Raw genomic sequence first — 14,212 nt, 5'->3', positions numbered from 1 at the left:
TAGAAAGGTGATGTTAAAAACAAGTGTCAATTATATAGACAGAGGCTGCCAATTTTCCTAAATAACTCTGAGGGGCCACTGTGTGGGTCAACACATGTCATGGGTGCTTGGGCCCCACCATCTCCACATAACCCCTCCTGCTTAGGCCAAACCACTCCCTGCCATGTCATGCAGTGCTCTCTGCAAGGTCCATGTATGGGATGTGGATATGGAGATAGTTGACTCATCTTTCTGAGAAAGGTCTACATCTGTGCAAGAAACACAGGGGAGACAGGCAGGACCTCAGTTAGGAATTCAGGATATGGTCCACAGTTAACTTGTTCTCTAGAAAACTCAATTCTGCATAGGGTGGGGCTGGGGGGAGCCTACTGCAACTGATCTATTAACAGGGACAACCTGAATATGAGAAGCCTGAGTCCACACAGTTTGTGGATTTTCTGGAAAGACTGTAATAACAAAAAAAGCATAACAACTTAACAGAAATACTTACCACACTATGTCATGAAAAGCCTCATTAGTTTCTTTGATAATTAGCTATAACTGTGTTAAAATTATTAGCTAAAATGAAACAAAGGGACTTTTCAAAGAGAACCAGCATGAATACTTCTAGTGAGTAAATTAAATTGAAAAAGCCTTGATTAAGCAATATACACCTAATTTCACATAAAAGTGCTGATTTCTCCCTGAAGATTAACTGTGAACTCCATTAATGTGAGGGAAGTTTGATATGAATATCAATTAAAGCACCAAAAAGTATATTCATATACCATAATAGGGAAGGTTTGAACGAAAATCTTGCACATACAGAATGCAGCTTGGAGTTAAGGGTGTAGCTATGTTTTTATGACACCTTCAGGTGCCTAGTGCGACACATGAAGTCACAGTGTTTGGAACTCCTGCCTTGCACAGGGCTAAGTCATGTCTATGGAATGCTGGCATGGAGTCAGTTGAAGCACAAGAGGATGACAGTATTAAGTCAAAATGGTGGCCTGATTCTTCATGGCCTTGCACGTTGTATGGTCATTTCTACCTGTGCAAAGTGGATGCAAAATGCTACAGAATCAATATTCTTGACTCAGACTAGTGGTTGTATTCTACACCAGTTGTGCACTTATTTAGCGTGTGTGTAAATAAGTACACAAGGGGCAAAACTGAGGAGAATCTGGGTCGATCTGACTCCAGGAGTAGTGGAGGGCACAGGAGAAGCATGCTTAGCCACAACAGTACTTACTGTAGCTGGGCCAGAGCTTCATTTGTTGCCAACTGACAGCTCTATTGACTTCCCAGGTCTGGTCTCTGGAATTCACAACTGCATCACTCCAGTTTTATGTCAGTGTCAAATAAAACTGGAAGTAACAATGGTGAATCAATCTCATATAGTGTACCCTTCTACCAGTGCTGCCCCGATAGGTGCTAGCTGATACACCAAGAGGAGTGCATCTTCCAGGGAGTTAGACATCCTCTTGTGGTTTGCAGTGTGGCCAGAAGTACTGGTTGGCCCTCCCTCCTGAACTCCTTACTCAGGTAAACCTACACTTCTTTCCCTGGGATGTTTGGCTGAGTAAGGAGTGAAGAGGATCCATCATAGACCTTGCATTATTATAATACGTATGATTAACATGTGTTTCTGCTATGCACTGTGCCATGCAGAAAAAAAAATGCACATAAGTCCAACACATCCCTTAATGTTTATATTTAGTTCATTATTTCATGGACTACTGGAGCCACTATATTTTATTCTGGGAATTAGTATCAAGGATATATTTTAAAAGGTCTTTTGGGTTTATTACTTAATTTTTTGTATTGTGGTAGCAACTAGGGAGGCCCAGTAAGGAACACCCTAGTTGCTACCACAATAGTTTTTGCATGTTGTGTAGACATAGCCTCAGGCCCACACCGCAAGTGCAGACCCCATGTCTGAAACCCCTCTTGGCAGTGGGACCCTGTAATCTGGCTGCCTAGACCCTGAAACCTGTGCTTCAGCCCTCCTGAGCCCCCCAGTTGCCTAGATACGATCTCCCCCAGAATTCACCTAGCTGTATGAGCTCTGGTTTCTCTAGTTACACTCTGCAGGGGTCATGTGGTAGTAAAGCAAGGAGGCACAGGCTTTGCAAAAGGAGTCGTTTTGTTTTTTTAAACACATACTTTACTTTCCTTAAAAAAAAAAAAAAAGTACGAGAGTTACAAATCTATGGAAAAAAAAAACGAACTCCTGAATGCACCCTCAATCTGATGGGTCTTCCAGTGCTGCTGATGAAATCGCACTTCTTGCTGGGAAAGCCACACCTTTTAAAACAGTCTGTCCTTCTTTACACTCATGTTTTTAGGGGGCTGGGGAGGGGAGGATTCCAGCCCATCCTCCCTCCCCCCCCCCCACGTTTTCTGTGAAGAGATAACCCATTCAGAAGGAGAGGCTCTGCTGGTAGAAACCCCATTGTTCAAGCAGGTAAGAGTCTTTCAGTACTTATGGCTCCTTGGTTGTTCTGTCACTCCTTTCCAGTGCTTGCTACATGGGAGGTTCCTGCTACCAAATGGATGTTTTAATTTACAATGACTGACTGTTACACAAGTACAAATAGAAATAAGAGACAGACATGCCCCCAAACTCCCAGTCACAACAAACCAAACCAACTCTCTCCATTTGCTGCTTCCGGCACTTGGGGGGCAGCCACACTACTGAGGATTCCCGACAAGGAATATTACCAGACAAGGCACAGTAAGTGGGGACCCACAGAGGGAGGGAGAAAGGGAGAGGAGGTACCTAAGTCAGAATCCATGATTTCAGAGGAATATAAAGAAATCCTTTTATTTGTTATTTATTTTTTTTTTAAATCAGATCAAGAGGAATTAGATGAGATTAGGGAGTAAGGCCCAGATTCTCAAAGGGATTTAGGCATCTAACTCCCATTGATTCCAGTTGGAGTTAGACACCAAAATACCTTTGAGAACCTGGGTCTAAGCCTATAAAACATAATGTAAAAATAAATGAAACAAGAGGACCCCCAGAAAAAATAATTCTGAAACTGGTTATATTCTGTTGACTTTTACATCTGTAACCTAAAAACAGCAACAGACTGTAGATTTTTCTTTTAATTGTTAAAAATGTTCTCTCCCAATTTAAGACCTTCTATTCCAAGTTTGAGCCTGGAGCAAATTTTTACAGTGGAGTTGTAAACCCATGAAAATGGAGGTTTATAATGGAAACACTGGCACAACCTTAACTAATGGTGCTATGCTACTGGGGTGCTGCTATAATAATAAAAATAGAGATTTTATGTTGGGCATAGTGGTGTACACCACCCAGAAAAAGGGAAAACAGGTGAAGAATCAGTAGCACTGGGTTTCTTAAATAAAAGAAATACAGCAGGTCCTGTGCTGTAAAGAATATAAATAAATACTTGGCCAGAATAGTGCTATAAATACAGAACATGAACCATTCTTTGCAAAAATGATGGGTTATTAAGGTATGGAATTTAATATCATTGTCAATCTATAAAACTTTTACAACCTAGTCTTATTTGCACAGAGATTACATCCCCAAAGCTCAGTGCCAAAGACACATGTTAATAAGCTCACAACTTTTAATTAAGCAATATGTATAAGTAGATTCCCATTAAGCTGTGATTTGTGGGCTAGTTCATTACAGTGGGTTCCAGCCACCAGACACATATTCAATACAAATCAAGCAGCCTGCATATTATCCAGCTTAATGTGAGCCTACTTGTGATATTTTATCACCAGTTCAGATTGGTGGTTCAGAGAACTATATTTTTTCTAAGATTGGGGGCAGCAACCAGAACCTTATAATGACCCCATGTCGCTTGCTTAATGAAGCTATCCATCTGCATTGTTTTCTTGTAATTGGTAATTATTCATATAGTTAGTCATAATTCGATAATAAACTTTATACACAGCAGAGAGTCCAGACATATTCCCTTTAATTTGAATTAGATAATAAAATAATGAATAAAAAAGTAAATATGGATTTCAAAGACATGGAATAATAAAATTAAGTAATAGGTTTTACCCCCAGGCTATTGGTGACTATATCTGGTAGCCATTTGAAATGAATAAGCCTAATTTGGATTCCTAAATAATCTTGAAATCTGGCCCTGACTTCGTGCCATTGGCTGTTAAGTGGTACTTTTTTAGTCTCCTTAAAAACTGGTGGCAGAATATGGTGTACTCAGACAAAAAATTCCCATTGATTTCACTGGAAGCGAAGACTGAAGCCCTAGTCTTGAGAGCCATATGGACATGCTGCTGTATCTATCCTAGTTTTCAGTCCAGGATTTGGGCTTGAGCAAGGACTTTCTCCAAAGGGTCCATATCCTAAAGTCTGGGAAAAGTTCTAGGAAAATCCTATCAACCACAATTATATCTTCCATCCAAATAGTGATGTATCAATCTTCACAGAAATGTCATACTTAATAAACATGCTTTGCTAATAATGAACCAGTTAGTAACACTATTTTTCCCTGAGGTTTTTAGCACCCTCCTAGTGCTTTATCCAAAGATAGTAAGCGATACATTTTATAAATGTAGGGCACATCTCTCCACCAGTTTCTCTCCTCACCTATAAAAATGAGCACATTAAAACTATCATACCCCTTTATTTTAAATTTTTTCCCCATAATTTACATGATATTTAATCAAGTGTTTTAATCATTGTTAGTATGCATTTAAAATAGTGGAAGGTTTGGAGGGCTAAGACCATCAAAGACTCACCAGGAAACCAGAATTTGCCATATTGCACCAAATTATTGGTGCACCAAGTTTAGTATCTTGCTACCAGCAGTGATTTATACAGATTTTATGGAACTTAAGAGTGGGAATGGAGTTCCCTACAAGGGTATTTTTTGGGTTGGCAAAAAAGGAATGAGCTCACGCAGAAGGAAACTTGATCTACAAATCAAAAAAGCAAGGAGTAGGGAATGATCATAATTAGCTGTGGCTTTAAATGTAATAAGAACAAATTTTTACATCAATATGATGAGCTGCTTGTAGCCAATTAGAAGACCTATATATGGGATCATCCTTCTGTCAATTAGGCTTGTCTCATAAATAGAGTCTTAAAGCAGTATTCCATAGTTCATGAATTGATTTTTCTGGAAGGCCACTGAAAACTGAACTGCAGTAATCCAGACAGTAGTAACAAAGGAGGGCATCTGCGGGAACTACACGTCCACCTGCTGCAAATGATGCATTCAAATGGGCTTCATTCACCACTTCATTACTCCATGATCATACCAATAGAATTATTTCATAGCACCGTCCTAAGATTGCAGCAACTCAAGCCTAGTACTCCTCCATTGCATAGTACACAGGGCAAATTACACCCGACCTGACATGTTTCAAAGGCATCACCACTGAAATCCAGCGTTCCATCTTGGGCGTGTTCTCAGAATACACGGTGTTCTACAAATCAAACGTTACATGAGCTGCCAGCAGCTGAGGAGTTAAAATCATGCTCCTACGGCCTGTCGAGAAAGCTTGGAGTCAAGAAAAAACACCCAGATGTTTAACTGTTGAGATGGGAACAACATTACAGCCACTGAAATCAAATGCCAAAGAAGGAACGGTGCCTATCAACTTTTAGAAACCAAAAAAGGATAGTTCAGCATGAGCAAACAAATGATGTGCTATCGAATTAACTTCTGATAAGGGCTGTGTCAGTTTTGAATTTGCACCACCAAGTCTCTGGATGAGGAAAAAAGGATCTGTTTCATCCCCATAGCAATGAGAAAAGAAATCCAAACTATTATAATTCTGGCCTAATTACCAAGACAAACTGCTCCTATTTCAGAACCCTTGGCATAGAGATTTAAAAAAAAACAAAAACAAAAAAAATCACTGCAGCCCTCTACATACACCACCCTACTTTTCAGCTCTTAATTGGATAGTGCTCTGACATCCTATGGGGCCAGGTGTCTCCAGTTCAGGTCCCATGTAATCAAAAAGCTCAGAAGACTCCATGGAATATCAGGGTTGGAAGGGACCTCAGGAGGTCATCTAGTCCAACCCCCAGCTCAAGGCAGGACCAATCCCCAGTTTTTGCCCCAGATCCCTCAATGGCCCCCTCAGGGATTGAACTCACAACCCTGGGTTTAGCAGGCCAATGCTCAAACCACTAGCTATCCCTCCCCCCATCACGATTCCTCAGCCAAATCAGCACCACCACCAGTCATAGAATCTCTTTACTTCACACAGGGATGTGGTGGCTGAAAAAGGCTGCAGTACAGAAGCAGCACAATATTTCTGCTGTATAGGGAATGAGCAGCTGCAGAGGGAGTGCTTAAGGGACTCCCCAGACTTTGTGTCAGCTCCATAAAGACAAGCATGGAGGGGCTACTGTGGAAAGTAAGGGGCATGGCCACTGGGCTCATGCGGATCCAGTGTTTACAGAAGTATTCAGAGAAGATGTATGCTGGAGTTTCAACTCCTATTTCTGCACAGGGCTAGAATAGAGGCTGTGAAGGGCTTCAGAGCTGCCACTCACCTGCATGTGCATCAGGCTTGGATTCTATCCCTAACCACAGTCCTTGTTCCCCATCCAAAGCACATTTACTTGGGCATCAGGTTGGATGCCGGTAAAATGTCAGACAAAAGGAATCATGTGGAAACAGCAGCAGCAAAATCTGTCAGCAAAAGACTTTAAAATATAAAATGCACTGAAGGTTTTTTTTTGTTTTTAAACTTCTTCGTGTGTTTTTACGTGTCTTGCTATCACATATATGAGCCGAGGTGAGTTAAAAGATGAAGAGGTAATGTTACAAATACAAAAGGCATACAAAGGAACTTCAAATGGGACTACTCATTTCAAATGGGACTACAAATGTGCTTAAAGTTAGGCATGTGTTTAACTACCTTGCTGAACAGAGGCCTAGAGGAGTGCGAAATACAAACTGTTACAGCCCAGGCTGAGTCCCCCTGGTAGAAAGTCACCAGTCTGCTGTATTGAATTCAACCACTGGATCCCACATGGCCCCAAGCCAACTGGGTCTGCACTGTGTCCAGACACTGCTTCTAGTTTTGGCCTCCTAGGCATGCTCCTGGGGTACAGACTCCTTGTTTGGAACCCCGACTTGGGATGCTGAATTCCTTGAAACCAGGGCTGAACCTCCCAAGCCTCCACAGTCAGTTATGCACCTCTGTCTCCAGTGCTCCACCCCCGTGGGCACTCTGATTTATAGTTAACTCTTCAGGGACATGTGGCAGGTAAAGTAAGGAAAATGGGATTTGCAAAGGAACCTCTTAAATACAAACACACTGTACTGTTAGCACAAGAGCATTGAAGGTCTAGGCAAAAAAAACCCAAACAAACCTGAATGCAATCCCATTTTAGACTGATTTCACCCATCCATTTGCGTCCAAGGTATATCCTTGCTCAGGCTAGGTGGAGACTTCCTCATCTCCCCTGCAGCAAGTCCTTGCTGCTAGCAGTGGCTGGCTTCTTGCACACAGAAGCCCCCAGTTTAAAAAAAAAATACAGTCCCGACCATCAGTCCCCACATAAAACCTCACGCCCTAGTTATGCTGGGTTCACATGCAAAACACTTGTGTTCCCTAGTGGGTGGACCAGCAGATAAGAGTCATAGTCAGGACAAATACTCCTTGGTAGTCAACTTGATAACACAACAATAGAGTGCTAACACAAGAAGAGAAACTCCCACTCTTTGCGGTTTTACTATATATCACAATCCGGTTATGCATATGCTTGTCTAAACTGCCTCTCACCACAAGGCACAAAGTATGATCAGATACAAAATGGATCACATAAATGGGTACAGGCCTACCCAAATCCATCACATGGGCAACAGAAAAGAATGAGATTAAGCCATTAATATTCCATGTAGTACCTGGGAGTTGGTGTGGGATGGATTACAATAAAAACCATATTATGGATATTTGGAAAGCACAAATTCTGAAACAAATTCTTTACTGAGGAAACTAAATTAGACAAGAGGTTGCAATGAGATATAGTGGCAAAAAAAGAAAAAAAAAAGGGTAGTAGAAAGAGCGAACAATGCAATGTGAGAATAGTAGCAAATGACTTCACACACAGCCCCTCCCCAGCAACCTAACAATCTTGAGGAGGGATTTGGAGGACGAGTGGACATATAGGCAGCCAAAACTGGCAGGGAACACTGGGATTGAATGGTTTTAGCCGCACAAAAAGGTTTCATTTCAAAGAGCCTGATTTTCCAGCTTGAGTGAAACAATAATGTATTAACTTTAATGAGAAAGCTAAACAGTACTTTCTAATAGATTTAACAAATGGATTAAATACTAAAATTGCATCTAAACAAGCTTTCCATTAACTCTGGCATATTATTCTAATTTCTTTAAATGCCTTTCCACCTGTTTGAGAAGATTTGTGCCTTGGTCCTGCGAAGTGCTGGGGACCGGCAGGACCTCAGAACTTCAAAGAATTACTCAGAATCTTGCAGGACTGAGTCTTGAATTAGATATTTGTATTTGGGATTCTCAGAGAGGAAAATTAACTGTGGCAACACATCCCTTCCTTTAGGTGGGAAGCATCTCCTTAGGCCTGTATACTGGGAGTCTTCACAATGACTAAGGGGAACGTGACAACAGTGTACAAGTATTTGATGAGTGTGAAAACCAAGGAAGTTATTTAGAGTGGGACAAGGAGGGTTAATTAACAGAAAAGGGATGAAATTATGCAAAGGAAAATGTAGACTGACTGCATGGGAACTCCAGACTATATTAGAGTATGAAATAGGCTCCAAAGGGAAGTGATAGAAACCCTATCATCTGAGTTATTTAGAAGGGGACTAAGCAAAGTACTGGAAGATATACTTGAGGAAGCCATCTTGTGCTGGCCTTGTGGGATAAAATAGATGATTTAATCAGGCTTTTCCCATCTCTAGTTTCAAAGATTCTATAAAAAGCAATTTATGTCCCTAACTAGTTTATAGCAAAGAGCAGCACCTCTATGCTATTCACAGATCTAGAGCTAACTTTCAGAAACCTTTAACAAACAAAGTTATTCAAAACGGTTTTTAAAAGATTATAGGTAAAAGAAACCATAGCAATAGAAATACAGAACTCCCTCATTATAACATTGCATTGACAGCTAATTATTTTGTTTTAATTGGTAAAGGCCACATTCTCCCCTACTTTCAGGGCATTTTGCCCCACACTGCCAGTGGAAACCTATCATAAAACTGGCATAGTTGCCCCTGGGAGGTACAGTCCATTGAAGCAGGATTTTCCTGTGGTAGTAAGCCAGTGGTGTAGTAAGACCAGCAATAAGAACATGCAAATTGAGAGCCAACAAGGGAATTAGGCCCCCTTAAAAAGAATAAATCAAAGATGCTGCAGGAGCACCACAATAGGAGCTGCAAAGGGACACAACATATTATCAAAGTGATGGAAGAAGAGGTGCACACGTTAACATCTGTTTTCTAACCACGCAATGACCACTATACAATCTCCCTTTGTTCTTATTCCCTACGTGCGAAGATTACACCTACTCTTATTGGCCTCAATCTGGCAAGGCACTTAAGTACGTGCATGACTTCCAGCACATGCGTTGACTTTCAGGGAACTACTCACATGCTTAAAGTTGAGCGTAAGCTTAAGCAAATTTCAGGCTCAGGAAGGGTGGTCCACCAACATACCTATACATATTAAACACTCACACGCACACAAACTGCTTCTTAGAAAAAAGTCTTCTGTTACAGGCAACAAATACCATCTTAAAAAAAATTGGTCCAAATTCATTCATGGTGTGTCTCCATTGCATCTTGATGTTTCGGGCTGGTGAAATAATTTGGGCCTCCAAGTTTAGCCTAATTGTGAGTTCACTTGTGGAAGAGTGGATAAAAGTTTACAAAATGTTGCAATCACATTATCTGTGTCGAGGGGAAAGGGTGCAAAAGGGAGACAGTGACTGAATTAGTCCAAAAAGACCTACTGAAAACCCAGGGACTATGTTAAGCCCATGACTGGTAAACAACAGAAATGTGGAACCAGAAATCAATGAACCAAAATTGGTGTGTCAGAAATTAGCCTAACTGGTGAACAAAATAATGAGGATGGGTTTTTCCAGCCATCACTCCTTTTGGGGTCCTTAAAGAAAGAAGTTGGGGGTGAGGGATAAACAGAAGCAGCAGCTGTCTGTTAACAGACACTGCAGTAAGATTTACCAACATGGCTGCCATCCCCACCATCTCCTGGAACCCCAGGTTCTTTCTTAATGCCGTCAGACCCTCTTCATCCTAAGAAAGGTACTGACTAGCCCGGGCCAAAAAGAGGGACCTAAATGACATTGGGATTAGGCTGGTGGAAGTGGCAAACACCATCTGTGATATAGGTGTGTGAGACACACGCAATATGTCTTTTTCCTTCCCTACTGAGATAGACTGGGCCTTTTTAGCTCCCATTTGGGAATTTGCAGAGATCCTTGCCCTTTAGAAGTCCTTCCAATTATGAAGACATTCAATCTCCAAGTGCTTCACAGAGTTTAATACAGGTCTGGCTTGTCTATGAAGGTTAAGCACTACTAGACCTTAGGTCAGGCTTTATCTTTAACCCCTTGCTGCTGCAATTGGCTGGCACCTGACCGATCAGGCTCTTCTGGGAGGCTGAGGTTTGCAAGCTATCTTCCTTTTGGTGGCTGCTGCCCAATTCAGTGAACTCTGAGGCACAACACACTCCCTCCTGGTTGAAACCCCTTCCTGTGATAAACTCTCCCTTTTAAGCTCATTGCCTGAAAGTGGACAAGGCTCTGCAAGTGTGTCTATGTAGTACAGGCTGAACGCTGAGGAACTCATTTTAAAGCCTTTCTTGGCTTGGATGGAGTGAGCTCTATCACACCCACACTATTTATTCTCTTTCCTATCCCTCTTCTTTTGTCTTCTGTTTAGTGATCGTATGGCTTAGCTGGCCAAGACTGGATATTTTGCAACACTGTTGTAAGCCTGTGACCAAACAGGCTTTTAAAAATCAATGCCCTGAACAGCCTGATGCTGTTACAAGTTTGCCATGTCTCAGAGTAGCTGATAAAGCCATGTGCTATGTAGTGTTTTTCCAGCACTGAGACTGCAAATTATAGTCATCAGAAACAGAAACTGCACTTTCTTCTTTTCTCTCCCCTCTTGTGTCTGTTTTTCTTACTTTGCCTTCAAGAAAACAGGATCTGACTTTAACAAAAATATAGGGTTGCCAGCCATGTAATCGCACAAACTCAAACACCCTTGCCCCGCCCCTTTCCCAAGCCCTGTCCCGCCCCGTCCCTCCCCTTATCTGAGGCCCCTACCCCCACTCACTCCAGCCCCCCTCCCTCCGCCGCATGCTCTCCCCCACCCTCACTCACTTTCATTGTGCTTGGGTAGAGGGTTGGGGTGGGGGGCTCTGGGAGGGAGTTTGAGTGAGGGAGGAGGCTGGGGCAAGTGACTGGGGAGGGGGTTCAGGCTGCAGGCTCCAGCCAGGTGGTGCTCACCTCAAGTGGATCCTGGAAGCAGAAGCATGTCTGGCAGCAGTTCCTAGGCTCAGGGGTGGGCAGGCGGCTCTGTGCACTGCTTCTGCCTGCAGGCACCACCCCTGCACCTCCCATTGGCCACAGTTCCCTGTTCCCAGCCAATGGGAGCTGCGGAGTTGGCACTTGGGGCGGGGGCAGTACGTGGAGACCCCCCTGGCCACGCCTCCACCTAGGAGTCACTGCCAGACATGCCAGCTGCTTTCGGGAGCGGTGCAGAGCCAGGGCAGGTAGGGAGCCTGACTTAGCCCCACTGTGCTGCTGGACTTTTAGCAGCCTAAAATCTCCCAGATTGGTAGTAGCGTCTGGGAGATTGAGCCCAACTCCAGGAGACTCCTGGCCAAACCAGGAGGGTTAGCAACCCTACAAAAACAGTAGGTCTAGCCCAGCTCAACTAATTTTTTCTCTTTTTCCTCAAAAAGGAAACTGCCTAAGAAACTGTCAAAGAAGAGGGTTTTCCTTCTAAATGTAAGGGGACTGTTGCCCCCTTACTAACATTCAGTGGGGGTGTTTTAGTTGCTAGCTCCCAGTACTAAAAGGGGAAGGGTCTATGGGAAATCAGGACCCTGAGACTGACAGTCCCAGGAACAATGGGAAGAGGCCAGTGCTCCAGGTCAGCCTGAATGACAGGGCGGGCAGGCTAATCAGGGAGTCAGGAGGCCAGGGAGGTCCCATCCTCCACGTGTGCTGGATTTGCCTGGTCAGACAGAGTGGGGCCAAGCTAAGGAGAAAGCAGGGGCCTAAGCTGAGCTGGGGAGCAGAGCTGTGCCAGATCCAGAGGGACCAGAAAAGCAGCCCAGAGAGAGCAGGCCCTGTCCTGGGAGCAGAGCTGTAGCAACCAGAGGGGCCAAAGAAGCAGCCCAGGGAGCTGGAGGCAGAGAGGCAGAGCAGCAGTGCAGAGACCGAGTGGTGGAGCTGGGGCTGGAGCAGTCTGGAGCTGGGTGCGGTGAGCAGCTGGGGACAGTGAGGGGGACCCTGGGCAGCGGGCCCAGCACAGGGAGACGCCTCAGCCAAGAGTCTCTGCAGGCCAGGCTTGGATCGTAACCCCGACAGCGCGGGGGTGACACTGGGAAGAAGGGTCCTACCACTGAGAGCGTGTGGCCACCACCAGAGCAAGTGTCCAACCCACAGCATCCCTGCAGCAAAGCCAGGGCCTGAGAAGGCGGCCTGGGACTTACAAGGAACAGACTGTGAGCTGCCCTGACATTCCAGAGACAGTTTGTGATGTTCCCTGCCACAGAGCAGGTTGATGTGTTTCGTTTAACCTTTCCCATTTTTCCTTATTCTTGTTAAAATTAATTGTTGATTAAATAACTTGCATTTGCTTTAACTTGTATGTAATGGTCAGAGAAGTGCCCAGTGCAGAGAGAGTACCCCAGAGTGGGGACACCCTAGCCCCTGTCCTAGGTGACCACAGCAGGGTTGGGAGTCGAGCCCCCCAGGAATCCTGGGCCCAGTCTTGTTGGGTTTACGAGGACTCTGCCAGACAGGAGAGTGGAAGGGGAGTCCTCAAGGGCAGGGAGGCCACTGGGTAAAGGAAGTGGGAGCGAGGACTCAGATCCTTTCACTAGCCCACTTCACCGGGGTAGTGCAGAAGCCAGGAAAGTTCCCCCCAAGAGCGGGACTATTTCCCCCGCTTACATAAAGATTCTCTCCAGCTAAAAGAAAAGGGAAGATGGATTGTGTTTAAAAAAAGCCTTATTTAATATTTTACATTTAAAATGCTTTAACTGTTTTTCCTGTATCTTAAAAAAAAAAATAGAATGGGTTTTTAATCGTGTGTTTGCCATGGTACTAAACAGCCTGAGTTCTCTGTATACCAAACCTCAAACCTTGTTTAAGACTGTTTAATATTGGACAGCGACCAGGTCTTGGTAACAGCTTTGACACTTGGGCCCATTGCATTTGAATTAATACAACAGGGCTTTATTCAGACAATGTGTAATTTAGGAATCGCTTTTTATGTATTAAGGGATTATGCGATTTTGCATTTGTCGAGGCAGATATTTTAAATATATGCAATAGTGAAAGCCACACAAATGAGGAACATCAACAATTTCCTTAACAAGTAGCACAATGTGCGCACTTACCTCCCATCCAGTCTTTTTAAAATGCACCCTATTATGTCAAGTTAAGTCAGGCTCATATCATTACTTTATATTAGTGTATGTGACAGAATTGGCATAGCCAAACAAGATGCCTCAGAACAATTACCTCAGCCAGGAAAACTGTAAAAAGGGAATATTATATTTTGAAAATTGAGTTAAAATAATATTTTTCCCATAATGCTTGTTTTTTTAATAGGGAAAAGTATATCTTGATGCCTAAAACAAACAAAAAATGGTTAAATTTTGAGCATCAGAAGCTTTTTAGGACACAGATCTTGTAAAACAATACAAACAAATATCAGTATGAATATATAAATATTTCCCTGACAGCAAGAAAGACAACATAAAAAAAGAAATACTGTTCTCTGCAGTAAGCAACAGGAACACCATTTTACTGTAGTGTTTAGGTCATTATTATGGAATACTATAGCTTTTCTCCCAGAAGGAGAAATTTTGAAGCAAGCAAATAAGTGCTCAACATGATCTTTTAAGTCTAAGGCCCTGTCACAGCACTGTCTACTCACTGTAGAGGCACCTCCTTGTGGCTACATGTGGGGAATAGTTCTGGCCATGTTGACACCCCTTTCTGTCTCTAATT

This window comes from Lepidochelys olivacea (assembly GCF_965140295.1).
Source record: "Lepidochelys olivacea isolate rLepOli2 genome assembly, chromosome: 2".
Taxonomy (NCBI): Eukaryota; Metazoa; Chordata; order Testudines; family Cheloniidae; genus Lepidochelys; species Lepidochelys olivacea.
The sequence above is the reverse complement of the archived record's forward strand: the minus strand, read 5'-3'. Positions refer to the sequence as shown.